At 41.7% G+C, this 26710-nt stretch overlaps 1 long non-coding RNA gene across 2 annotated transcripts in view; it reads left to right on the top strand.

Moving 5' to 3' along the window:
• Nucleotides 1-26710, top strand: part of LOC148148494 (uncharacterized) — a 198108-nt gene that overhangs the window by 163172 nt on the left and 8226 nt on the right. For both annotated transcript variants that reach the window (XR_015758738.1, XR_015758739.1), the window contains exon 2: nucleotides 2338-2430. This is a non-coding gene — a long non-coding RNA (uncharacterized LOC148148494). The remainder of the gene's footprint in view (nucleotides 1-2337; nucleotides 2431-26710) is intronic.

Raw genomic sequence — 26710 nt, forward strand, 5'->3', positions numbered from 1 at the left:
CCCATAGAGAACATTGCTGTTCGTCATTTTTACAAATGACTTGGAGGCAGGCATATGTGGATGTGTTAGTAAGTTTGCAAATGAGACTAAAGTCGGTGGAGTGGTGGACAGGTTGCAGGAAGACTTGGATAAACGGTAGAACTGGGGTGAAAGGTGGCAAATGGATTTCAATGTAGTTAAATGTGAGGTGATTCACTTTGAGAAGAAAAACGGAAGGCAGAATGCTGGGTCAATGGAAAGTCTCTTGGGAGTGTGGATGTGCAGAGGGATCTTGGTGTCCATGTACATAGATCCCTAAACGTTGCCACTCGGGTTGATAGCGCTGTTAAGAAGGCATAAAGTGTGTTAGTTTTTATTGGTAGAAGGATTGAGTTCCAGAGCTGTGATGTCATGCTGCAACTATATAAACGCTAGTGCGGCCTCACTTGGTGTATTGTGTGCAGTTCTGGTTGCCCCACTACGGGAAGGATGTGGAAACACTGGAAAAGCTGCAGAGGAGATTTACCAGGATGTTGCCTGGTCTGATGCGAAGGTCTTATAAGGAAAGGCTGAGGGAATTGGAGAGAAGAAGGCTAAGAGGTGATTTAATAGAGACATACAAGATGATCAGGCAATTAGATAGGGTAGACAGTGAGAGTTCTTTCCTAGGATGATGACATCTGCCTGCACGAGGGGCCGTAGCTGCAAATTGAGGGGTGAAAGATTTAAGACAGATGTCAGAAGCAGGTTCTTTACTCAGAGAGTGTTGAGGTCATGGAATGCCCTGCCTGCCAATGTAGTTAACTCAGCCATATTAGGGGCATTTAAACTGTCCTTGGATAAGCATATGGATGATGATGAGATAGTGTCAGGGGATGGGCTTAGATTAGTTCACAGGTCGACGCAACATCGAGGGCCGAATGGCCTGTTCTGAGCTGTATTGTTTTTTGTTCTATGTTCTATGTTGGAAAATACGAGGCAGCTGGTTACCCTGTAACTGGAATGACACTGCACTTAGATGATCCCATTTTAGCAGGACAGCTGAGAGCCTCACTTAGATTCCAACCTCAGTGTCTCATAGAATCCAGACTCTGACTCCATTTGAATTAGAAACAGCCATGTACCTCACTCAGCCAGGGGGCTCTAGCCATGTGGATCTACAGACCCCCAAGACAAGGCCAACACGTTTTTTTTCCGGTGCTTTTTAAGGATTTGTGTCAGGCCTGGATATGCAGCAGCCCTCTTCCCGGTCCTACGATGAATCTTCTGGCCCCACCTTCTCCGGGATTTGAGCAATCGCGGCAGCCCTCCCTCTATGTGTGGCATCATCCATTCCAAGGTCGCAAAGCAGTTGCCATGCTTGAATAATATCAGTCCACTGAACAAAGGACAGCATTGCCAGCATCGAGATAAAATAGACCAGAGGAATTGAAATGGCAGCATGCACAACCTGAGCTAAAATAAGGGCTTAAATTCAATTTATGATATTTTTACTGAGATTCTCTTCATTCTTGAGTCCTCTTTTATATGATGAGAAAAGGAATCTCCTGATTTTCTGCACTGCAGGCTTGGGATTATTAATGGTGTTTTGACTGTCTGTGTTCATTTATGGGTACAGAATGCACACTGCTTATTTTCCCAATGAGACAGTGCTTTCATGTTTCCTGCAGTCTGCTCCACAATGTCGTTTTAGCACCATTCCAGATGTGTTTCAGCTTAAACACTGCAACAATTGTTGGTATCACAGCTTCAGGGAGGAGTGAGAGCATTCGCATCACGGGATGGTCTGCACCGTGTTTATGCTCCACATGACCCTCCTTTCACAGTATTTCATTTCCATTCATCAGTCTATCCTCCTGTGTCATTCACCTTCATGCACTTCACTACATCAGTGGGTCCCAAACACGGGGTGGGGGTTGTCAGGAAGCAGCGGTTGGGGTCAAGAGCACCACCTCCTCTGAGATGGTGTCTATACCTGAAACGAGCCCCAGGCAGCTCCAGACCTGCCCTTGTCCTGCTTGTTTCTCGGTCTCACTCTCCATGAATCATGGCTGCTTGCCTGCGGTTGCTTCAAAACCTGGCCCCAACCATGAGTCCAGCAGCAAGGCCTGTCTGAGCCTAGTCTCATCCCCAAAAAACCTTTGAAAAGTCTGTCTTCTTTAACACCAACCACTTCAGGATGCTCAATTCCATTGCTTCCTAGTCAAGCTGCAGAGTCTCGACTGCCCAAATAAAATAATAGAATGGTGAGTATTGAAAATAATACCACTTATACCATGTACTTTAAATGTATTGAATTTTATACTTATATGATGGATTATATATCTTGATCTATAATTTTTTTCTTTATTCGTTCAGGGGATGAGGGCACCACTGGCTAGGCCAGCATTTATTGTCCATCCCTAATTGTTCAGAGGGCAGTGGATTGGAGTCACATATAAGCCAGACCAGGTAAGGATGGCAGTTTCCTTCCCCCAAGGGCGTGAGTGAAGCAGATGGCTTTTTCTGACAATGGATTCATTAGACTCATAATTCTAGATTTTTTAAATTGAATTCAAATTCTACCGTGGCAGGATTCAAACCCAGGTCCCAGAATATTGCGTGGGCTTCTCAGCTGACAGTCCAGTGATAATACTACCAGGCCATTTCTTTGCAAAAGCAAAATCAAGTGTTATTTTCCTTTACTATTGCTTATTGTTGGTGCCTGGATTTGCAATAATAATCAACTTTTAATATTAGAAAATTGTTTAGGAAACACTTCTCTGTGCTGTTCAATGTAACTACCTACGCCCAAGGCGCTGAGTTTCATAATCATTCAGGGTAAGAAGGCTTCTCCTTTATGCCCTGATAGATCTCTAATGTATAACATCAATCATTCTCATTGGTATTTATGATATGAGCTGAAATTGCTTAAGCATTCTAGTGGTCTCCTGACGTGACTCCAGAATAGCAGCAAACACGTGGAGGATTCCAATAGCTGGAGATGATAAGGTGGAATCTCCACACTTAAAAGGAATTGAATGAAAGAATTCAGAACTGAATTTCACATAACAATCTCGTGATAATAAAGCTAATTCAATTCAATTCAATTCAATTCAATTCAATAGTACTGAGTCAGTATAAATACTGTTGTGATGTGACATGTTAAGAAATTCCAAGAAAATACTGATAGAATAAGGGCAATGTTTGGTTTCACAGTGGCTCAGTGGTTAGCACAACTACCTCACAGCGCCAGCGACCTGGGTTCAATTCCACCTGTGGATGACTGTCTGTGTGGAACTTGCACATACTCCCTGTGTCTGTGTAGGTTTCCTCTCACAATTCAAAGATGTGCATCTAGATGGATTGGCTAAATTGCCGACAGTGTTCAAGGATGTGCAGTCTAGATGGATTGTTTCCTGATGAAGGGCTTTTGTCCGAAATGTTGATTTTCCTGCTCCTCGGATGCTTCCTGACCTGCAGTGCTTTTCCAGCACCATACTCCCTACTCTAATCTCCAGTATCTGCAGTCCTCACTTTCACCTAGTCTAGATGGATTAGCCATGGGAAATCTAGGGTTACAGGGGTGGGATACGGGTTGGGTCTGGGGTGGGTTAATGTTTGGCGGGTTGGCGTAGACTTGACACTGCTTCCACACTGTAGGGATTCTATGATTCAGTTCAGAGGATGGGGGAGACTTTGGTAAAAAGTTGGTCAAAGATTTCTCATTTAATCTGCACCATCCCCAACTTGGTGAATATAGAGAAATTATGCCAAGACAATGACCCTGCTTTTCATCAACTCATGGCATGAGACCCCTCCTGAAAGAGAAGGCCCAGTTTACCAGAACAAACAATGAAGAACCTTTGAAGCATCATCACTTTTACACTGCAGGTAATGCAGCATTCAATTTGCTCACAGCAAGTTCTCATAAGCAGCAATGTGACGGTGACCAGATAGCGGGTTTAGCGATTTTGATTGATAACATTAAGAGTTTACAAGTCTGTCTTTTACACAAAAAGATCATGAACAACACTGGCAAAGAATATGTGCACAGCCAACAGGAATGTCGAAACATCAAAGCTATAAACATATACAATTACATCAGCAGTAGTTCAGCTGGAATGAAGGGATTATCTTATTCTGACAAAGTTGTATCACCAGGTCTTATTATTTGAATTTGGATTTTTAAATTACAGGCAGATAGCGTTTGGTTTCAATTCTGTAAAGGCAATTTTTGTAAGGTCAGAATGTAATTTGGAGAAGTTACCTCAAAACATAATCTCCAAGAAGGGATGTGACGTAGTGAGTGCCTAGATACCTGTGAGTGGTAATTGATGAAACTGAGTTTATGACGTACGACAAAAAGCAAATGATCAAGGGACACTGGCAATTTAGTTTGAGTTCACCTCAAAAGAATCAAGTTCAGTTTGTTGGCAAATGGATTGTTTGATTCTAGCAAAAGCATTAGGCTTCACTGCTCAGAGAGTGGCTTCCTCCTAGGATCAGGGAAGTTTGCCAGGATTGTAGAGTCAGCCGTCAGAACTGGAAAGTAAAAACGTTTCAGCAATCTGAGGACAAAATCCCTTAGCAAGAAAGTAAACAGTTAAAAGTAACATTTCTCTGGAGCCGAATATCTGAAAAGCAGATTGCTGAAAAAAGGGTTGAAATTTTGTGCTTAATACTTTTGTTTTCAAATTGACTTACATATATTTGTTTGCTTTTTTTTAAGATTAGATTACTTACAGTGTGGAAGCAGGCCCTTCGGCCCAACAAGTCCACACCGACCCATAACCCTACATTTACCCCTGCCCCTAACACTACAGGCAAATTAGCATGGCCAATTCACCTGACCTGCACATTTTTGGACTGTGGGAGGAAACCGGAGCAAACCCATACAGACACGGGGAGAATATGCAAACGCCAGACAGTCAGTGGGAATTGAACCCAGGTCTCTGGCACTGTGAGGCAGCAGTGTTAACCACTGTGCCACCGTGCCACCCACAAGGCATGGAGGAAACATGTGTTCTTGTGTTTAAAGAAACATTGGGCAGCCTCATGTGAATACGTTCAGTGACTAAATATCATGGTAACCAACTGCAAAAGTAAAATTTATGGTCTATGAAGACAGTACTCATTTTGGAATCTGAAGTGTCTAATATCTCTAAATGATTATAACATTATGTAGAGGATTGAACTGTTTGAGGCCATACTTATGAAAGTTTAGAAGAATGAGAACAAGAAGGATAAATCATTTTGGGACATATATGTTTCTGAGGAAACATGACAGGGTAAATGCTGAGAAGATTTTTCCATTTGTAAGGGAGTCTTGATTTAGAGTTCACAGTTTAAAAATTAGGAGTTTCCTGTTTTCAGACTGAGATAAGGAGAATGCTTCCTCTTTCAGAGGTTTGTTAATCTGTGGAATTCACTTCCCCAGAGAGGAGTAGAGATTGAATTATTAAACATATTTAAGGCTGAGCTAAATAGGTTTTTGATTTAGAGATAGTTGAGAATAGATAATAAATTGAAGTTGAGACCAAAATCAGATCACTTATGACTCTATTGAGTGGCAGAGCAGGTTAGGGGTAGAATGGTTTACTGATGTTGCTGTTTCTTCTGTCCTTGCATTAAACCCAAATTTTACCTCAGAATGAACAGTGAGCATGATGCAATTGAGCGGTGATACCTCTAACTGAGCAGCACTTCCCAAGTACTGTCCCAGATTGTCAGTTAGGCCATGTTGTCAAAGCATAGGAGTGGGACACTCACATTCAAGATGGCAATGCATCACAAATCCAGAATCCAGAATGTGGTGTGAATGCATCAAGCATTTGTTCATTCACCACTGGACAATCTTTTTGTATGCAAAACAGCAGTTGCTAGAAATCTGAAACAGAAATAGAGATTGCTGAAGAAACTCAGCATGTCTGGCAGGATCTGTGGAGAGAAAGCAGAGTTAATGTTTCGGTCCAGTGAACTGATTCAGAATTGTTTATAAGCTTGTTCATATGATTTCTTACACTTATGAACTGCCAGGTTAACAATTCCAAGGTTTAGTTGGGTAAGCATTTCACTGACAAACTGTCAAGTCCCTGGCATCAGCAGTGTACATTTCAATATTTTATATTTCAAACCTAAGTTAGTTCCACTTCCTCTTTTGGTTACTCATTCAAACAAAGTGTCCCAATCCTTTGATATAATTTAATTATTCAGTCAGTACAGACTTTAACTCTACTCTCCAATCAACAAAGACAAAGACATTGCTGTATCTGTATCATTAACCATAACAGGAAAAGTGCAGCTTAATTCTTAATTTGTGTTGAGGTCATTCCTGATGGTAATGGAAACTGTAATTAATGTTGTGTGAAACAGAAAGAAATTGGAGAGAAATTGGTGGCAGACTAGTGTGAATGCTAATATTAGGGAGAGGCAGGGCTGGAGTTAACCTGCCATCCTACAGGTTACCATTAACCTTAAACTGAACTGGGCCAGCTATCTAAGTATTGTGACTGAAACAGCTGGTCAGAGGTTAGGAATCCTGTGCGAGTATTTCACCTCTTGACTCCCAAAAGCAGGTTCATCATCTATGAGACACAAGTCAGAAGTGTGATGGAATACTTCCCACTGGCCTGGATTGAGGGCAGCTCCAACAACACTCAAGAAACTCCATGCTATCCAGGACAAAGCAGCCACTCGATTGGTACTGCTTCCTCCAACTTTATTCACTCCCTCCACTATCTGATGCATAGTGGCAACTATAACATACGTTGCATTAAGTCACCATTGTTCATCAAAGAGCACCTTCTGAACTCAAAACCTCTACCTCCTGGAAGAAAAAGGGCAGCAGATGCATGGGCACACCATCTTTGAAGTTCCCCTCCAAGCTGCATGCCATCTTTACTTGCCATCACATCACTGTGCCTTGACTATCTCAGGGTCTAAACCTTGGGACTTCCTTCCCAACACCTTTGTGGGTGTGCCTTTGCCTCATGTACTACACCGATAGAGATGATGGCTCACTGCTTTCTTAAGGACAATTAGGAGAGGACAGAAGAATTCTGGCCTAGCCAGTGACACCCACATGCTGTGAGTGATTGACAGAAAACAAGAACTCTGTTGTTAGACCCAGTCACAATTCATCCATGGATATGTCACTCAGGCAAGGCACTGAAGACTGCCTTATGATGATGGAACCACAGCGGAAGTAAGGGAAGAACATGTTGCAGCAAAGGGAGAGAGAAAACAACACAATAATGGTTTAGTTTGCACTGTGCATTGGCTTCACTTCCAGCGCCAAGTCATGACTACCCTAATAAAAAGAACTGAAAGACCTGCAGATGCTGTAAATCAGAAACAAAAACAGAAGTCGATGGAAAAACTCAGTAAGTCTGACAGCATCTGTGAAGAGAAATCAGAGTTAACAAGTCTGAGGAAGGGTCACTGGACCCAAAATGTCTACTCTGATTTATCTTTGTAAATGCTGCCAGACCTGATGAGTTTTTCCAGCAACTTCTGATTTTGTTCATGGCCAGCCCAACCCGGACATGAACATGGAGGAAAGACCAATCAAATTAAGTGGACAACCTTCCTCCACTCCTGAGTCTCCCTTCTCCTTACCAACTCCAACCAGTCTATTACAACACTAGGGTCACAATGGAGGCTGTGCCTGACTATATTATATATTGAAGTGTAAGATTTTTTTACAGGAGATTGAGGACAACTTGTTTTTATTGCAGTAAGGTTTTCTGATCTGAGGTTCTCATTTTACTTGCAAAAAGAAGTGGATATGCACTTGAAGAAAGAAAAAAAATGGCCTTGTACTATGTCCAACTGGATGATTATCATCACTAGATTTGGGAGGATTATTAAATATCATCAGATGCATGGTCAGAGTCAACAGTGAAAACCTGTTCCCATGGGTAGAATGAATTAGGGACTAGAGGGCACAGATTTAAAATGTAATTGGCAAAACAAAAATCCTTAACACAGCAAGTCGTTAGGATCTGAAAATCCCTGGAGCAATCAGGTTCAGTGGATGCATTCAACTGAAAATTGAATTATTTTCTGATAAGAAAGGATATTCAGGGCTGCAGTGAGAAAGCAGGGGAGTGTCATCAGGTGAATTACTCCTTTAGAAAGGCAGCAGAGACATGGCCTTCTTTGTTGGTATAAAGGTTTTGCAATGCAGAGAGAACAAAAGTTGTCAGCCTAATTGCGTAGCCCTTTCAAGGAACTGCTGTGTAAAATGGCCTCCCTCTGCGCTATAGCATTCTATAATTTTATGATTCCAAATATGACAGAAAAAAAACACATATCCTTACATATTGAGGACATAACAAATTTAATTCCTAGAAACCTGAGCTGAGTAAATGAGTTTTGCAGAGTTCTGGGTAAGACTATCACTAACAACCACAGAAAATATGGCGGCTTTATTGGCACCTTAAATACTGCAAATAGCGATCTCAGATGTTTGGTAAAGAAGTTACACAGAAGCAGATCTGAAAAGCACTTCCTCTCCTCCCTGCAAGACAACTGCTAAACGGCTTATTCTAAATAAACAATTTTACATTGTCAGGGCCAGGGAGATGCGTGGTGAGGTTTGGATTTGGTAATTCCAAATCTTTCCTTTACCATTCCCAATCTTTATTGTTCTACCTACTGCAACACATGGTGCTGTTTTAATTGAAGGCTGTGTTGTATCGTGTGAAAGATATTTCATCAAATACCTTGCCAATTCTGGTGAGGTAATTTAAAGACTTGTCCTAGCCACAGGGAGCATAAGTTTGAGAAGGGTTTTGATAGAGTACTGTGAATCTTTACGCAATTCTGTCACTGAGCACATCCAGTTCCATTTCACCGAATTTAAAGTTCATGGATCATTGTCCCATTCCAGGTATATTCATCAACAAATTTTTCAGAAACCCATCAGCCTTTAGGTTACTGTCCAATGGAAAATGACAATTGCACAGACATTGAGCAATTGTAAAGAGAGATTTACCGAGCAACAAGTACCAGTGACAGAGGGCACAGATCTCGAGAAAATTAACATACGAAAGAAAATCCAATGTAGAATAAGAGGGGAAATTGTTTCATATCATGAATTGTTATGTTGAGAATGCACGATTAGGAATGGGTAATGAATGCAAGCCCAGCCAGCAATGCCCACATCCCACGAATTAATTTTAATAAAGATGCATCAGTCCATCTGGTTTGTACTGCCAAATCTACACTGATCCCACTTACCCGCATGAGACTATAGCCTTGAATTTTATGACACTTCAAGTGTTCAACCAAATACTTTTTAAAGGTTGTGAGATTTCCTATCTCCACTAGGCTCCCAGCTAGTGCATGCCGGACTCATACCAACGTCTGGATGAAACATGTTTTCCTTAATTCCTCCTAAATCTTCTGTCTTTCATTTTAAGATTATGGCCCTTTCTTATTGACTCTTTGACTATGGGGAACAATTACTTTCTATTCACCCTGTCTTCTTCGGTGCTATATAAATCTATACTTGGCTCATTTGTGGCAATATCAGGGGGGTGGTGTCTTTGTTCTAATTGCATTTCAATATTAACTTAAGCTCAATCTAGTTTAAATGTTACCCATATTTTAAGAAGGTAGCCTAGAACCTAACTTTTTATTATTTTAATAATAAAGTGGCATGCTCCAGATGCAATGCAACTGGGTAAACCACTTGACGTTAAGCCAACATGCAATTTATTCAAACACTGTAGTTAAAATGCAAGCAAAGAAAGAAGAACTAAGAATAATTTAATCCTATTGGAAAGCTTAAATCAATACAATAACTATTACTAATTAACTGTTCCAATATAGTAATATCCCATAAACATACCTCATGGCAAAAACACAAATCCAGACACGGACTCTCACATGCAATTCTCCAATCCAGGAAGAAAGAAACATCAAGAAAAAATACAGAGAGAGTAACAACCAGGAGACATTTATTGAACTTTCCAATTATGTTGAGACCCTAATAGCTACTAATGCCACTGAGAAACCAAATCCCCAAAAATCTGATCTGTAAGAGCTAGCCACACTCTTCCAGGCTGTTAAACAAAAACCCCATGGCTTCCCAAACTGTTTACTCAAGTGGTCGTCGTAAATTGCTTGACATCTCTCACTCAAGCTCTCTCTTAAAGGAAACCAAGACAAAATAACCTTTTAAAGTCACAACATCGTCACAACAAATTCAAAACTGCCAAAGTTCCAAACCATCACACCAATTTATATCACAGGAGAAAAGTCTGTTGACTTTTGTCTTTTCTACTGCAATATAAAATGTTGTGAGCATTTGAAATTTAGCATTACTGCATTTGTCCTGATGAGTGCAGACAAAAAGCTTCAAAAAATCTCTCTTTAGCAATATTCAAGTTTTGATCACCAACTGACTTTTTATTACTAGAAACTTACTTGATATAAATTGCAAAATGGTTGTGTTTCTGTGATAACACTCATTGATACTTCGAGTCATAGGAACAGGGAATCCTACAGCATGGAGACAAGCCCTTTGGCCCAAACTGGTCCATGCCGACCAAAACTGACAGTAAACTGACTTGGGAAGTCTCGAAAATTGAATAATACTTTATTGTTTCAAGATTGGTTTTAATTTCTCTTTTCACTCTTGCACAAAAACTGCATTCACTAATTCATGTTTTATGTGTTAAACCCTTTCCTCATTATCTGAGTGAGGCCAACAAAGTAAAAGCAGGTATTGATTACCATGTTGTAATGCCAGAATGCATGTATAACCTAAATGGCTCTGAGCGTGTGATGGAAACGGCTAGTTACCATCAGCGAGCAGGTTATTGCTGAGCATGTTCTGCTTGATAACACTGTTGACGTTATTTTACTGATGACCAAGAGTAAATTGATGTGGCAGAAACTGGCTGCATTGGATGTCTTGTTTTTTTGTGTACAGGACATACCACATTGTTGGGTAGTTGCCAGTGTTATAACTGTACTGGAACAGCTTGGCTAGAATTGTATTCACCAAATTTGTTAGGTAGCCAAGGTGGAGTTGCCATATGAATTGACTGTGATTTAATTTAATGGTGTAGAACTAAATTTGAAGGACAGAAGATTTTAGTTCTTATATTCCCAACAGCCTCAACTTGCGTTCGCGTTCTGATCCTGATCGTGGGTATAGATTGAAATGAGTGTGGGGTCCCAGTTGGTGAGGCTGGCTTCATTAAAGGCTACTTTGAACAGAGGCTTTAATTATCTTCTGAGTGTTCTGTGTGCATTTCCTCATACGTTTTAAAACAAGATGAATCCTATTCTAAACCACATGAAAATAATTCTCAGTTTCTCAATCACTGAAATTAAAAGCATATTATTCCTTACACACAAGAGAGGCTGTAGTTAAATTGAGTTTAAAATGTGATTTCCAACTGTCAGTTTAGTCATTTGAATTAAACATGTGATTGAAGGACCAATTATATTAACTCTACCATTTATGCTTCCCAGTGCAGTGACATGAGTAAACAGCAAATTTTTGCTAGGATTTCTGTGCTTCATTGAAAAAACACATATTATACTGAACAGAAAAGGCTCATAAGGTTGGGGCTTTAAATCTCACATAAAGAGAAGGCTGGAGATCTTCTGATAGATTTCTTCAAATTTGGAGGGTGAGACTTCAAAAAACTAATTTAAACTTATGTGAGAGTCCCAGATATAGACCATACATATAAATTAGTCAGTAATTAATCCAGAAGGTTACCTCAGAGTGAAGACTTAATGTTAGTCCCAAGTCAGAAACGTTGGGCTGTATTAACATCTCATTACTAGTCCATCTCACTTCATTCTTATGCTTTTTCCCCTCTTCTACCCACTGGATAGAAAACTAGATGAAGACAATACCCAACATATCAGTCAGAGGGGGTACTTGATGACTCCAGGTCACCACTTCCTCCTTCAGGCCTCCATTGTGAATACCCAGCACCAATATCTCAGGGCACAGTCCTTGGGCATATGACCATGCAGAGTGCACATCCATAGATATTGGCATAGGCACTCGCTAGCATCATTGCATCAACATGATATGTCTTTAGTCTAATTGGAGTTTGGTGCTACACTTCAATGCTGTACTTTGGAGTGCATTAGCACCTTTCATTGCAAAAGTTATGATTTCAGCTCATTGCATTACTGGACAAACCAGATCCCAGCCAGGAACCTGCATTGATAGATTATATGCTGATTTGTTTCTGGTTTTAACAAAGTAATCTCCTGCTGAAACATAAGCTTACTGAGCTGCAAGTTTGGCTTTCACAGTAAAACAAAATAATGACGATAAAATAGAGTAAACCAAATTGTCCACTTATAAATCAAGGTTTTAACATAATCAAAGCATAAACCCATGATCCCAAAGTGTAAATTGAAAAAAGAAACAACAGCTATATATAGTAACCAAAATATATCGTACGTATTGTATTGAAACACCACTCATACAATACTCAGACCAGAGTCCCTGTATCTAACACCTCAGTAAATTTAAGTCTACTTGTAACTTTAACTTTTAGATAGGAACTGCATATAACTTCTTCCTGGTGTTTTTATACATGTGATGCTTCTTTTCTTGGACTAATACTTTGTCTTCACTCTCAGGTAACTAGTTCACTGCATATGCTTCGCTCCTCAGGAGCACTGCTCCCTAAAGTAATCCTGTGTCAAGAACCTCTCAGAACTGCCCAAATACAAATCATCGAGTCATAGAGTCCTACAGCATGAAGTCAGGCCCTTTGGCCCAAACTGGTCCATACTGCCAAACTGTCCATTCACGCTAACCCCATTTCCCTGAACTTGGCCCATATCCTTCTAAGTCAAGAGAGTAGTGCTGGAAAAGCACAGCAGGTCGGGCAGCATCCGGGGAGCAGGAGAATCAATGTTTCAGACATAAGCCCTTCATCAGGAATGTGGCTTGTGGGCCGGGGGGTGCTAAGAGATAAAGTGGGGGGGGGGCGGCGGGTGGGGGGATTGTGGGCAAGGTAGCTGAGAAAGCAATAGGTGGATGAATCTGAGGGAGAAGCTGATAGGATAATTTGTGGGGAGGGGAAATGAGGAAGCTATTGCAATCCACATTTATCCCGTGTGGTTGCAGGGTCCCAAGGCGGAATATGAGGCGTTCCTCCTCCAGGTGTTGGGTGGTAACGGTTTGGCAGTGGTGGAGGCCTAGGACCTGCATGTCCTTGACAGAGTGGGAGGGGAGTTGAATGCCATCTATTGCACCCGGTGTGGTCTCCACTACATCGGGGAGTCAGGACGCCTTCTTGTAGATCATTTCAGAGAATATCTCTGGGACACCCGCACCCACCAACCTCACTGCCCCGTGGCTGAACACTTCAATTCCCCCTCCCACTCCATCAAGGACATGCAGGTCCTGGACCTCCTCCACCTCCAAGTGTTACCACCCAACGCCTGGAGGAGGACCGCCTCATATTCCGCCTTGGGACCCTGCAACCACACGGGATTAACTTGGATTTCAACAGCTTCCTCATTTCCCCTCCCCCACATGATCCTAGTCTCAAGCCTCCAACTCAGCACCGCCCTCCGGACCCATCCATCACTCCCCACTCTGACCTATCACCTTATCCCTCACCTTCATCCACCTATTGCTTTCCCAGCTACCTTCCACCCAACCCCATCCCCCTCCCATTTATCTCTCAGCCCTGACCCACATTCCTGATGAAGGGCTTATGCCCGGAATGTTGATTCCCCTGCTCCTCGGATGCTGCCTGACCTACTGTGCCTTTTCAGCACTACACTCTCGGCTCTGATGTCCAGCATCTGCAGTCCTCACTTCCTCCATATCCTTCTAATCTTTTCCTATCCATGTATTTGTCCAAATGTCTTTTAAATGTTGTTAATGTACCCAACTCAACCACTTCCACTGGTTTCTCATTCCATATGCTAACCACCTTCTGTGTAAAAAAAGGTTGCTCCCATCGGGTGCTCCGGTTTCCTCCCACAGTCCAAAAGATGTGCGGGTCAGGTGAATTGGCCATGCTAAATTGCCCATAGTGTTAGGTTAAAGGGGTAAATGTAGGGGTATGGGTGGGTTGCGCTTCGGCGGGTCGGTGTGGACTTGTTGGGCCGAAGGGCCTGTTTCCACACTGTAAGTAATCTAATCTAATCTAATCAGTCAACTTTATTCTTTCCCCTCTAACCTTAAACTGATGTCCTCTAATCCTCGATTCCCTAACCCTGGGAAAAACACTGAGTGCATTCACCCTATCCATGGCTCTCATGATCTTACATACCTCTATAAGGTCCCCCCTCAGTATCCTATGCTCTAAAGAAAAAAGCCCGAGTTTGTCCAACCTCTCCCTACAACTCAGACCATTGAGTCCGGACAACATCCTTGTAAATTTCTTCTGCGCTCTTTCCAGTTTAATAACAAGGTGAGCAAAACTGAATACAATACCCCAAGTGCAGCCTCACCAAAGTCCTGTAAAGCTGCAACATAACTTCCCAAATTCTATACTCAATGCCCTGACTGATGAAGGTCAGTGTGCCTTCTTCACTGCCCTGTCTACCTGTGACTCCACTTTCAGAGAACCATGGACCTGAACGCCAAGATCCCTCTGTTTCACTTCACTTTTTAAGGCCCTACCATTCACCATGAGACTCCTACCTTGATTTGACTTTCCAAAATGCAAGACCTCACACTTATCGATATTAAACTCTATTTGCCATTTCTTGACTGATCAAGGCCTTGCTGCAACTTCTGCAATTGGTCGGGAAAGAACACTATCTCTGCCCACTGCAAGTGAGGTTGTAGCCATTTTCCATTCAAACGTCATACAGGGCTGGTCTGAGGTAACAGACGAGCTCCTGTGTGACTTCTGGAAGTCAACGGACCAGTCCATATTCAAGAACTCAGCAGCCACACTACCATTACAAATTTCATCAGTAAATGTGTAGATGACTGTGCTCCAAAGAAGTTCCCCAACTGGAAACCGTAGACAAACCAAAAGATCCATTTCTTACTGAAGCTTAGGTCTGAGGTGTTTAAATCGGGTGACCCTGACCTGTAAAGGAAACCTCGGTATGATCTTTGCAAAGCCACTAGGCACACCAAGGGACAATATCAAACTAAACTTGAGTCCCAGACTAACCACACAAACACATGTCGGCTGTGACAAGGCTTACATGCTAAAAAGGGGTCACAAAACAAACTTGAATAGAATCATTGACAAAAGTGTATTCCTCCTTAATGAGCTTAATGCATTCCATGCTTACTTTGAACAGAAGGTCAGTGGAATGATGTCACATGCCCCTACAGCCCCAGGTGCAACTGTACCCACACTCACTGCAGCAGACATCAGACCAGCCTTTTTGAGATTGAGTCCATGGAAAACAATTGACGTAGACGGAGTTCCAAGCTGTACACTCAGATTCTATGCAGACCAGCTGGCAGGAGTATTTGCAGACATCCTCAACCTGTCCTTACTATGATATAAGGTTCCCACATGCTTCTACCATCTCAATGCCAAAGGAAAATCAGGCAACATGCCTCAATGACTATCACCCAGTGGCTCTGATATCTATCTTTATGAAGTACTTTGAGAGATCAGTAATGGCACACATCAACTCCAGCCTCCCACATTGCCTTGATCCACCATAACTCCCCTTCTGTCACAATAAGTTCACGGCAGATGCCATCTCCCTGGCCCTACATGCATCCTTGGAACACGTGGATCACAAAGACACCAATATCAAACTCCTATTTATTGACTTTAGCTTAGTTTTCAAAACCATAATTCCCAACTAAACTCACCTTCAAACTCCAAGACCAAGGAATTTGCGCTCCTCTCTGCAACTGGATCCTTGACTTCCTGACCCGCAGACTGCAATCCATAAGGAGAGAACATAGAATATAGATCATAGAACAATACAGCATAGAACAGGCCCTTCAACCCTCAATGTTACGCTGACTTGTGAACTAATCTAAGCCCATCCCTCTAAACTATCTCATCACCATCCATGTGCTTATCCAAGGATTGTTTAAATCTCTCTAATGTGGCTGAGTTAACTGCATTGGCAGACAGGTCTTTCTATGCCCTTATCACTCTCTGAGTAAAGAACCCGCCTCTCACATCTGTCTTAAATCTATCACGCTTCAATTTGTAGCTACGCACCCTTGTACAAGCTGATGTCATCATCCTAGGAAAAAGACTTTCACTGTCTACCCTATCTAATCCTCTGCTCATCTTGTATGTCTCTATCAAATCCCCTCTTAGCCTTCTTGTTTCCAATGAGAACAGACTCAAGTCTCTCAGCCATTCCTCATAATACCTTCCCTCCAGACCAGGCAACATCCTGGTAAATCTCCTCTGCACATCTCCCAAAGCTTTCACATCCTTTCTGTAATGGGGTGACCAGAATTTACAAAATATTCCAAGTGCGGCTGTCTAGATACATCTTAAATGACACTATCGTTCCCGCCCCAACACCTCCACTGGCAACGTGTTCCAGACACCCATCACCCTCTGTATAAAGAACTTTCCACGCATATCTCCCCTAGACCTTTCCCCTCTCACCTTGAACTCGTGACCCCTAGTAATTGACTCCTCCACTCTGGGAAAACGTGTCTTTCTCTCCACCCTGTCTATACATCTCATGATTTTGTAGGCCTCAATCAGGTCACCCTCAACCTCCTTCTTTCCAATGAAAATAGTCCTAATCTACTCAATCTCTCTTTGTAGCTAGCGTCTTCCATACCAGGCAACATCCTGGTGAACCTTCTGTACACTCTCTCCAAAGAAATTCCAATTCCTTCAGAAATGCAAAGCATATCAAAATCAGAACAGCCCTGTAGTGCAGGAGAGTCGGGGAAGTCAAAGCATGTCCCAATTTGCAGCAGTCGGTCTGCTCTGTTCTGTGGATTGAATCTCCACTAGCATAACCAGCCACTTTGACTGCTGCTGGGAAACAGTTATTTAGTAAGCTAAGTAACAAATTAGGGTGACAAATGTTTAAGGATTTAGGGTACCACACATGTAGAGTGTCACAGGTGTAAGGTACCAGCTGGGTAGGGTGTCATAGAAGATCCATGCCAGGAAGATGGAACACCAAGTAAATAATGGAGTACTCAGTGTAGGCAGGGACGTGAGGACTGTATTGGGGCAAGCAGTCAATGAAGGTATTGGCACTGGTGGTGGGATGCAATCATGTCCTGGGGGGGTGTTCGAGGCTAGTGGCAGGGTAACAGGTCTTGGGTGTGGAGAACAATCGAAGCGTATTGTCTTGGGAGCTCGAATTGGGGCAGGCAGCTGTGTAGAGTCTGGTTACATGTGTGTTACGTTCAGTGGGTCAGCCGAGCAGTTATCTAGGAGTGTGACTAGGTTTTTAATCGCTTATTGCTTCCTTGGCAATTATTAATGGAAGGTGAACCCTCTGAAATCTTTGACATTAAGAGGGTTTCTGGAAGGCTTCAGATGCCTATTGCAATCTTCAATTTACTGGATAATTACCATGGAGTAAGTTACGTCTGGGATTCTGGAGGGTCCCAACATACAATGCCATTTTGAACTGCTGCAAAGTCTACCTGGCATTGGGATTTCCAGGTAAATGTTACTAAGACCACAACAGAGCCATTCGGCTTTATTGCTAGGAGGGGCAAAGCTGATCTCCAGCTGAGTGCACGGGACATCATCGTATCAAGCGGTGCTTAATGCGCACCTCAGCATTAATCCTTTCAACCCCTTCCACCTTTGTACAACACAGATTTTCTTTTGTTAATTTGCCTGTGGATGGTGGGCTACTCTGGCTGGCCAGCATTTATTGCTCTTTCCTGGTTGCCCTTGAACGGAGTGGCTTGCTCGGCCATTTCAGAGGGCAGTTGAGAGTCAACCACATTGCTGTGGATCTGGAGTCACGTGTAAGCCAGAGGTTGGCAGATTTCCTTCCCTGAAGGACATTAGTGAACCTAATGGGTTTTCCCAATAATCAACTGTGGTTTCATGGTCATCAGAAGGTTTTTAATTCCAGGTTTCTTTTTAACCTGAGGAATAGCTTTTTCATGGAGGCGGTAGTGCATGTGTGGGACAAGCTGCCAGAGGAAGTGGTGGAGGTAAGCATAATTTCAACATTTAAAAGGCATCTGGATGGGTATATGATAGGAAGGGATTAGAGGGACATGGGCCAAATGCTGGCAAATGGGAATAGATCAGTTTAGGATATCTGGTCCACATGGATGAGTTGAACTAAATCTGTTTCCATGCTGTATGACTCTGATTCTAATTGAATTCAAATTCCATGAGAACATTAGTTGTGTTTCTGGATTAATAGCCCATTTATAAAACCACTAGGCCATCGCCTTCCCATATAATTAAAATTACTTAACACCATAACAAATTCAGAATGAATGAGCATGTCTTCTTGTTAGATCAAGACTAGTTATCTACCTTATTGTCATATCATTAATACTGTCACCAGAAAGACAACTAATGTCAAATTTATTAATATTCTTTTGTAGCTAATTATCCCTGAAGGCAAAAGAAAAGATGCTTAATTTACCTGCTTACTTCTAATTGCTTGATTTTAAAATTGCATTCCCCAGTACATGAACCACTTTTCACCATGATCATTTTGATTTAACCAATCATCCCAATTCCCAGTGCATTGTAAACATCTCTCAGTTCAACTGATTAATTCACAGCGGCTTCTTTTGCCTCACTCATGCTTCCTTCATTCACAGTGACCTCACGATTTAACTTTGCTTCTGTGTATTAATCTGATAAATTACTTTCGTTTCAGTGGGATGCCTAATAACCATAGAGACTCTGGATGCACATTGTCATCTCTGCCGTAATCTTGATGATATACAGACTTAGAAAAGGACAGCCTGCAGTAACTTACTGATCCCTTCCTCGCATCAGATGCGGTATCTCCACTTAAACTAACAACTACAAGCAAAATTAGTTTCAACTAGAAACACAGACAGCATTTTAAGGAAGTAGTACTTTGAAAAACTGTTTTGGTAGAATATGCATTTGCAATCACTGCAATAAAAATAGTCCCAAATGTTTAACATCCATGTGTCCCCAGTTATCATTGAAACAGTTTATCTGGTTGCAATCATTTCATTGTTTGTGAGAGTTTGCTCAGGTCTTACATGACACATGGACTACATTTCAGAAAGTAATTTATTGGCTGTGAAATGTTTTGAGATGTTTTTAAATCATAAATTGCACTACATAGGTTCTTTGCTTTGTTTCTCCACTGAACTTTTTCCCAATTCCTTGCCCTGGGATTTTATTCTCCTCTTTCACGCAAGATTTCTCTTTTGTTGCAAAACCTGTCCTCCATTGTTCGGTTGGTTGATAACCTGGTTCAAGGCCTTTGATGTTTTCTTTTCAGTTTTCTCCTTTACTCTTGGGCATTTCTGTTTGGTTCTTACCCACAGGTGGAGAAGACTGGCCCATAAAATCACAGGTGAATTACTGGGAAGATTCCTACATGGGTCTGAGCCACACAAACAATGCCGAGATTTGTGGTAGAGTCAGACTAGAAGTTCAATGAGGACTTTCTCAACGGAGGAGAGACTAGGACCCGAGGGCACAGCCTTAGAGTAAAGGGAAGACCTTTCAGAACGGAGATAAGGAGAAACTTCTTCAGCCCGAGAGTGGTGAATCCAAAGAAGGCTATGGAGGCCAGGCCATTGAGTATATTTAAGACTGAGATAGATAAGTTTTTGAGTATCAAGGGCTACGGGGAGAAAGCAGGAGAATGGGGGTGAGAAACCTATCAGCCATGATTGAATGGCGGAGCAGACTGGATGGGCTGAATAGCCTAATTTCTGCTCCTCTGTCTTATAGTCTTATGATCGAGAACATCTCACTCCATCATTTCTGCTTTTGGCAAATGGTGTAGAGAGTTTCATGCTGGGCAGCAGTGAGTTGTCAATTAAGGGAAATTGTTCATGACCCAATCTGCCTCATTAATATTCCAGCTGCCTACTTTACCAAACCCACCCAAACAAGCATAGTGGCATAATTTCTACTTCAATTGAACCATGCTGCCTCTGCTTAATTATATGATCCACTGCAAACTTTGTTTTAACTTGTGCCTTACTAACTGGCACTCTAAATAAACCAGTAAAAATTATATCCCTTAAATATCTCAACATTTACTGTATTATTCTGTCCAATTATTAAAGATCTTTAATTCATTTATCACAAATATACTTGTTGGTCATATGAATGGCCACACAAAGTATCAACAATTGATTCAATTTCAGGTCAGTTTCTCCTCCAATATTGTGATCTACCGTGATGTCCGAATACTCTGGTGAGGGTGTGACCGAGAAGGCTCTCGACCAGTAAGTTTTATTTAAGACCAAGTTGCATTGTTATTGAAGTGATTTATGCTGTAAATGAAGCATAACTGTGAGGTACATGCCCCCTCCATTATGTTTCTATTACTTACTGTGTGCTTTTACATTGAGTTTGTGGTTCTCTTGATTATCCAGGATATTTAATCAATTGTCACACTCCTAGTCCAATAGGTCCTGAGTAATAAAGGTTTACTCTACTTCTAAATGCTCTATTCCATCTTTTCAAATAGACGATTCCATCCTGTATAACAGACACAAACATTTTCCCAGTGACAGATGTTAAGCTAACTGGCCTATAATTTTTTTTATCTCCCTCCCTTTTTAAATGAGGATGTTACAATGGCCCTTCTCCGATCCTCTGGTACCCTCTCCACATTCTAAGGATTCATGGAAAATTACGACCAGTGCATTGATTATCTCTGTAACCACTTTTAAAATCTTGGATGCAACCAATCAGGTCTAGGAGACTTCATCAGTCTTTATCTCCATTAGTGTCTTTGGTACTTTTTCTCAAGTAATTTGGTTTCTATTCACTCATGGGACTCAAGTGTCACTGGCTGGCCAGTGCTTATTGCCCGGCTCTAGATTTTTAAAAATTCATTCACAGAATGTAAATGACTCTGGTGATGTCAGCATTTTATTGCCCATCTCTAATTGCCCAGACGGCAGCTAAAAGTCAACCACATAGATGTGGGTCTGGAGTCACATGTAGGTCAAACCAGGTAAGGATGGTAGTTTCTTCCCTATAAAGCATTAGTGAACTAGATGGCTTTCTTTTCCCTGACAATCGACAATAGTTTTATGATCAACATTAGACTCTTAATTCTGGATTTATTTTTGTTGAATTCAAATTCAATGTCCATCCATCATGGTGGAATTTTGAACCTGGGTCCTCAGAACATTACTCAGAACATTAGTCTAGATTAGAGTGGTGCTGGAAAAGCACAGCAGGTCAAGCAGCATCTGAGGAGCAGGAAAATCGCCATTTTGGGCAAAAGCCCTTCATCCACCAATGTCATTTACTGCTCCCGATATAAAACCTCTGCCCTTCTCAGAACATTATCTGAGCTTCTAGATTAATAGTCTAACAGTAATGCTACTATGCTATCAGTCCCTCAATTATTATAAATATTGTAGATGATATTGTAGATCTAGGTTATTGTATTTTCCTTTCTCCCTATCCCTTTGCATAAGTCTTCATGACAGAGGGCACAAATAGCATTCCAAAAATGCTAAAATGTTAAGGGTCAAAAGTATTTATTCAACTTCTCTGTCATTTCCTGGTTTCCTCATTCTACATCATTCAATCCTAGATAATTTCTTGCTATCTTAATTATTCCAACTTATACTAACAAAGCTTCCCCACCACCTTTCCCCTCCTGCCTATCCTTTTGAAAAGTCACATGCCACTGAATATTTAGCTCCTAGCTTTTGCATCCTTGTAACTATATCTTTAAAATGTCTCAATGATCATATCAACTTAACCTCTATTATGCTGTTACTTCATTTATTTTCTTCCAATTACTATGCATATTTAGATAAAAAGCCAGTAATTTTGCCTATTCATCACTTTCTCCTGTTTTCTATGGTTGTATATTCTGCATTTTTCTGTCCCACTCTGCGTATCATTAATTGTTGATCTCACTTTCTGTACACTTTCTCTGCAGCCATAACATTGTATTCTTCACTGTTCTGTTATTCTTCTATACTTTGTATGGTATGATCTGCGTGTCCTGCATGCAAACAAAACTTTTCACTGCACTTAAGTACATGTGACAACAATAAATCAAATCAAATCAAATTAAATCATTATCAAAATCACAATGACTCTGCAATGCCATCATATAGTTTTGCTTTGTAACTTACATATGACGAAAGACTGAATCGACTGAGCTTATACTCACTGGAATTTTGAAGAATGAGGGGATAATCTCATAGAAACATATACAATTCTGATGGAGCTTGACAGGATGGATGTGGGAAGAATGTTCCCTATGTTGGGGAAGTTCAGAACTAGGGGTCACTATCTAAGAATAAGGGGTAAGCCACACAGGGCTGAGGTGAGGAAGAATGTCTTCACTCAGTGATTTGTGAACCTGTAGAATTGTCTATCACAGAAAGCTGTTGGGGCCAGTTCATTAGAACTTGCAGCTAAAGGGATCAAGGGATATGGGGAGAAAGTGGGAATGGGACACTGAGATTGCATGATCAGCCAGGATCATATTGAAAGGTGGTGCAGGCTCGAAAGACTGAATGGCCTACTCCTGCTCCCATTTTCTATGTTTCTATGCTTAAAGAACACAATATGCTCCACAAAACAATGGAACCCATTCAAACTCAGCCTATAGGTCCAAAGCCTGCCTCTCAGTCCCTCTGTGACATGATAAACAAAGTTCAAGCTGCAATGTAAGACCCTGAATAATGAAAAGAGCAGTGCAAGTAACCAAAACAAACCATGTACTCCATATGGAAAACTACCCTTAAAAAACATCAATGAGATTTACTTTGGATTTTAAAATGCAGAGATATAACAATTTTGTAAAGGAAATTTCTCATCTGTTCCTGTAATGCTTCCTTCTGATGCCTCAATTAGCATTTCTCAATCCCACTTTCTGGCACCAGCATTCTTTCCCCCTACAGTTCCTTGTAGTTATACTCTTTCCATATGTGCCTAACCTCTCTCTTTTTCACGCACTCTCTTTTACACATGCAAGCACTGTTTTTAAAACCACATGCGCTGTGCACTCTTATGCACACACTCACTAATCATCAAAATTGTACACAACATATCACATTTAATCATCTTAATTTACAGGCACTGTGCCCAGTTTTCATACACTCACGGAAAGCAGAACCGTACATTCTATCCTTCACTATTTTATAGCAAAGTGCACTTTACAATTTTGAATCAGATTCTGAGGTGACATGTGCTTCTTTACCACCAAGCTTGTGTCCATCACTGTGTAGTGAATTGGCTATTCTGTTTGCAGTGACAATGGCTTCAAAAAGTACCCCATAGATTGTAAAGTGGTTTTGGAATGTCCTGAGGTTGGCCAGGTTGGAGGATGGAGTGAGTTCAGTCATGTTCACTGAATGAACATTCTTGAGACACTCGTAGGAGACTTGCCTTCAGCACCAATTGATATCCCATGCTGGTTATTACTGAACTCTTACATACAACCAATGCATTCTGGAAGTTTTCTGAGTGATTGTCAAAAGCAATCAACAATTATTGGTGGTCTGGAATAATCTTTATTTGCTTTTGAAATCTGCATCTCAACGGAGGTTAGGATGTGAGCTGGCCCTGCAGTTAGCTCATCACTGCACCTTCCTTACCACCGCTGCTAAACTGTTCTCTCAAAAGCATGAACAGAGTCTTGAATTCCTACTTGAGGGTGGTGCTGAGGGAGTGCCACACTGTCAGAGGTGCTATCTTTTGGATGAGAGTTTTAATCCAAGGCAGCTCTAAGGTGGGCATGATAAATTGATGAGAGGTGTTGTCCCCACATTCTAGTCCTCAACAGACATCACAGATTATCTGGTCATTACCTTGCTGCTGTTTGTTGGGGGTTTGCTGGGTAAATATTGGCTACTGTGTTTTCTGCAATACCAGTCCTCAAAGCTGCCTCACTAGTTGTTGATGTTAAGGGGGCGAAGATGCTGTGACGACAGTCGATGCCTCCTTGTTGACACCTGGGAGCTGTGGCAAGGAAATCCCAAAGTGCTTTGCAGTCTGTGAAGCACTTCTTGCAGGACAGTCATGTTCAGAAAGAAGCACGTGGAACAGCCAATTGGCACACAGCAAGCTCCCACAATGAGGACAAACTTGGCAGTACAGGATTTCTATCTGAGTCAATAGTAAGGTCCTAAAATCCATCCTGAAAATGTGTTGCTGGAAAAGCGCAGCAGGTCAGGCAGCATCCAAGGAGCAGGAGAATCGATGTTTCGGGCATAAGCCCTTCTTCAGGAATGAGGAAAGTGTGTCCAGCAGGCTAAGATAAAAGTTAGGGAGGGAATGTAGGGGAATGAAGGTGAGAAATATCCTCAATGACCCGACCCCCCTCCCTAACTTTTATCTTAGCCTGCTGGACTCACTTTCCTCATTCCTGAAGAAGGGCTTATGCCCGAAACGTCGATTCTCCTGCTCCTTAGGATGCTGCCTGACCTGCTGCGCTTTTCCAGCAACACATTTTCAGCTCTGATCTCCAGCATCTGCAGTCCTCACTTTCTCTCCTAAAATCCATGCAAAAGGAATGAGATAAATGAAGAACTACCAAAAATATCTTGCATTTCAATAGAACCTTGAACATAACAGAAACATCCCAAGGTACTTCATGAAGAATGATCAAACAGTTTTTTTTTTCGCTGAGCCACAGTAAGAACACATTAGCTCGAGCAGATGACCAGTTTCAACAAAGAAGTAGGCACTAAGGAGGAAAGCCAGGTAGAAATGGGGAGGAGTTTCTGAAGGGAATTCCAGAGCTTGATGCCTAGGAAACAGTGATGCAGTGATTAAAACCAAGAATGACTACAAAGCCTGAATTACAGGAATGCAGATAAATGAGAAATTATTGGGTTAGAGGAGAGTACAGAGATAGAGAAGGTAGAAACTAAGGGAAGGATTTGAAAGAAAATTTGACGTGACTTGCCATCATGCTCCTTAAAATACTGTAGGTGACTGAACCATCACAGAATGTTCCACAATTGGTGTCACCGGCTCAAAATCCTGGTATGTCCTCCCTAGTAGCATTGTGCGGAAACCTACATAACGTGGACTGCAACAGTTCAAGAAAGCAGCTCACCCCCACCTTTTTGAGGGAAACTAAGGATGAGCAATAAATGTTGATTCTTTGATTGGGCATATTGCTGCATTATGACTTTTCAAAAATACCTCATCCCATAAACATATTAAAAAATTAGAAAAGATGGAATCAAAGTAAGGTATTTTTGAAAAGTCATAGTGCAGCAATATGTCTTCAAACCCTTTATCTCCCACACACTCAGTCACCATCATGGCCACCTCAGGGTGGTATTGAATGGAAAAGGTGGGGGTCTCGTGTGTCAGAAAGCTAGCAATCGCCTTCCTTAACAAGAGCATGGAGAATCCAGGCACTTAAATAGACAAGGTATGGAAATAATATTCCTCTCCCGAGCCCTTCTCTGACAGGTAGACTCAATCAGAGGGCAGTAACTGTGCATTGCAAGCAATGACGGGGATGGGTGATGGGGCGATAGCTTTAGTTAATAAACCCACTGGAAGCCCAGGATTGCTGAGGGCCAACTGCCCAATGGCAGGATAAGGATATTGGGGTCAGTGATTCGTGGAGGTGGGGGGTGGATCAGTAGCAAGGACAATGGTTGGTCCTCAGTAGGTTGCCAGTCCACTGGTCAGGCACTGGGGGGGCTTTGAAAGACAGAGTTTGCACGGGACAGCATGTGTGGTGTATATCCCATATGTTGCATACCATCAGCAGTAATGAAGAGACACTTGAATGGACACTAATTGCCCCACTGAGTGCTCTATTAAGTAGCAATATTTGAAGGCCATGCAGGAGCCTTCCAGCCTCAGGCCCAATCAGACAGAGGCAGAAATTGGCATTTGGACCCCATTTGATTTAGTGCCCCTATACAATCACACAGTTTCTGCCCATTGAGTTCATGCTGCCAAAAAGACACTCCGACCTATGCTAGTCCCAATTTTCCACATCTTTGTACCACTTCAAGTGCTCATCCAGTACTTTTTAAAGTTTGTGAGGATTCCTACCTCTAAGAGTGCATTTCTAAACCCCACCATCTATTTCTAAAAGGGTGGGTATTAAGCCCCCACCTCCCATAACTCTCGGACGTAGTTGAATGAGTAAATTCACCAATGCAACCTTAAGGGGAATTCAAATTCAAAGGTCAGAGAGAGGATTATAATAACTGTAGCGTCCTGATTCTCCAACCATTGTCCTCAGTACACACAGCTGACGTTTGGGAGTACAGGATAAAAGGATTTACTCATCTGATCCTTCCCCATTATATAAAAATAGAGCTAAAACAGTTTATCAGTCTTTGGGAGTGGCTGACTCCTTATCCTGGCAGAATGATAATGAGCTTAATGGAGACCATGCCCAGATGAAATGGAAGGAAAAGTTAACAAATACAGCCATCAGTTAGTAACAGGAAACAAGTGGTGGAAATGATGGCAATTCAACACCTTCCTGTAAGGAAATAAAACTAATGTGATTCTATTAATAAAAGGATATCAAATGCAATGCTAAAAAAATGAAACATTTGACATTTACACAATGGTTAATAAAAAAAAGCTCATCCATAATGCTGGCAAGAAAACCAACTTTGTGGAAGTTTTTTTTATTCACCTGCAGGACAAGGGCTAGGCCAGCAAAT

The sequence above is a fragment of the Chiloscyllium plagiosum genome, unplaced genomic scaffold, assembly GCF_037043375.1.
Source record: "Chiloscyllium plagiosum isolate Xiang-an unplaced genomic scaffold, Cpla_swu_hap1 HiC_scaffold_12, whole genome shotgun sequence".
Lineage (NCBI taxonomy): Eukaryota > Metazoa > Chordata > Chondrichthyes > Orectolobiformes > Hemiscylliidae > Chiloscyllium > Chiloscyllium plagiosum.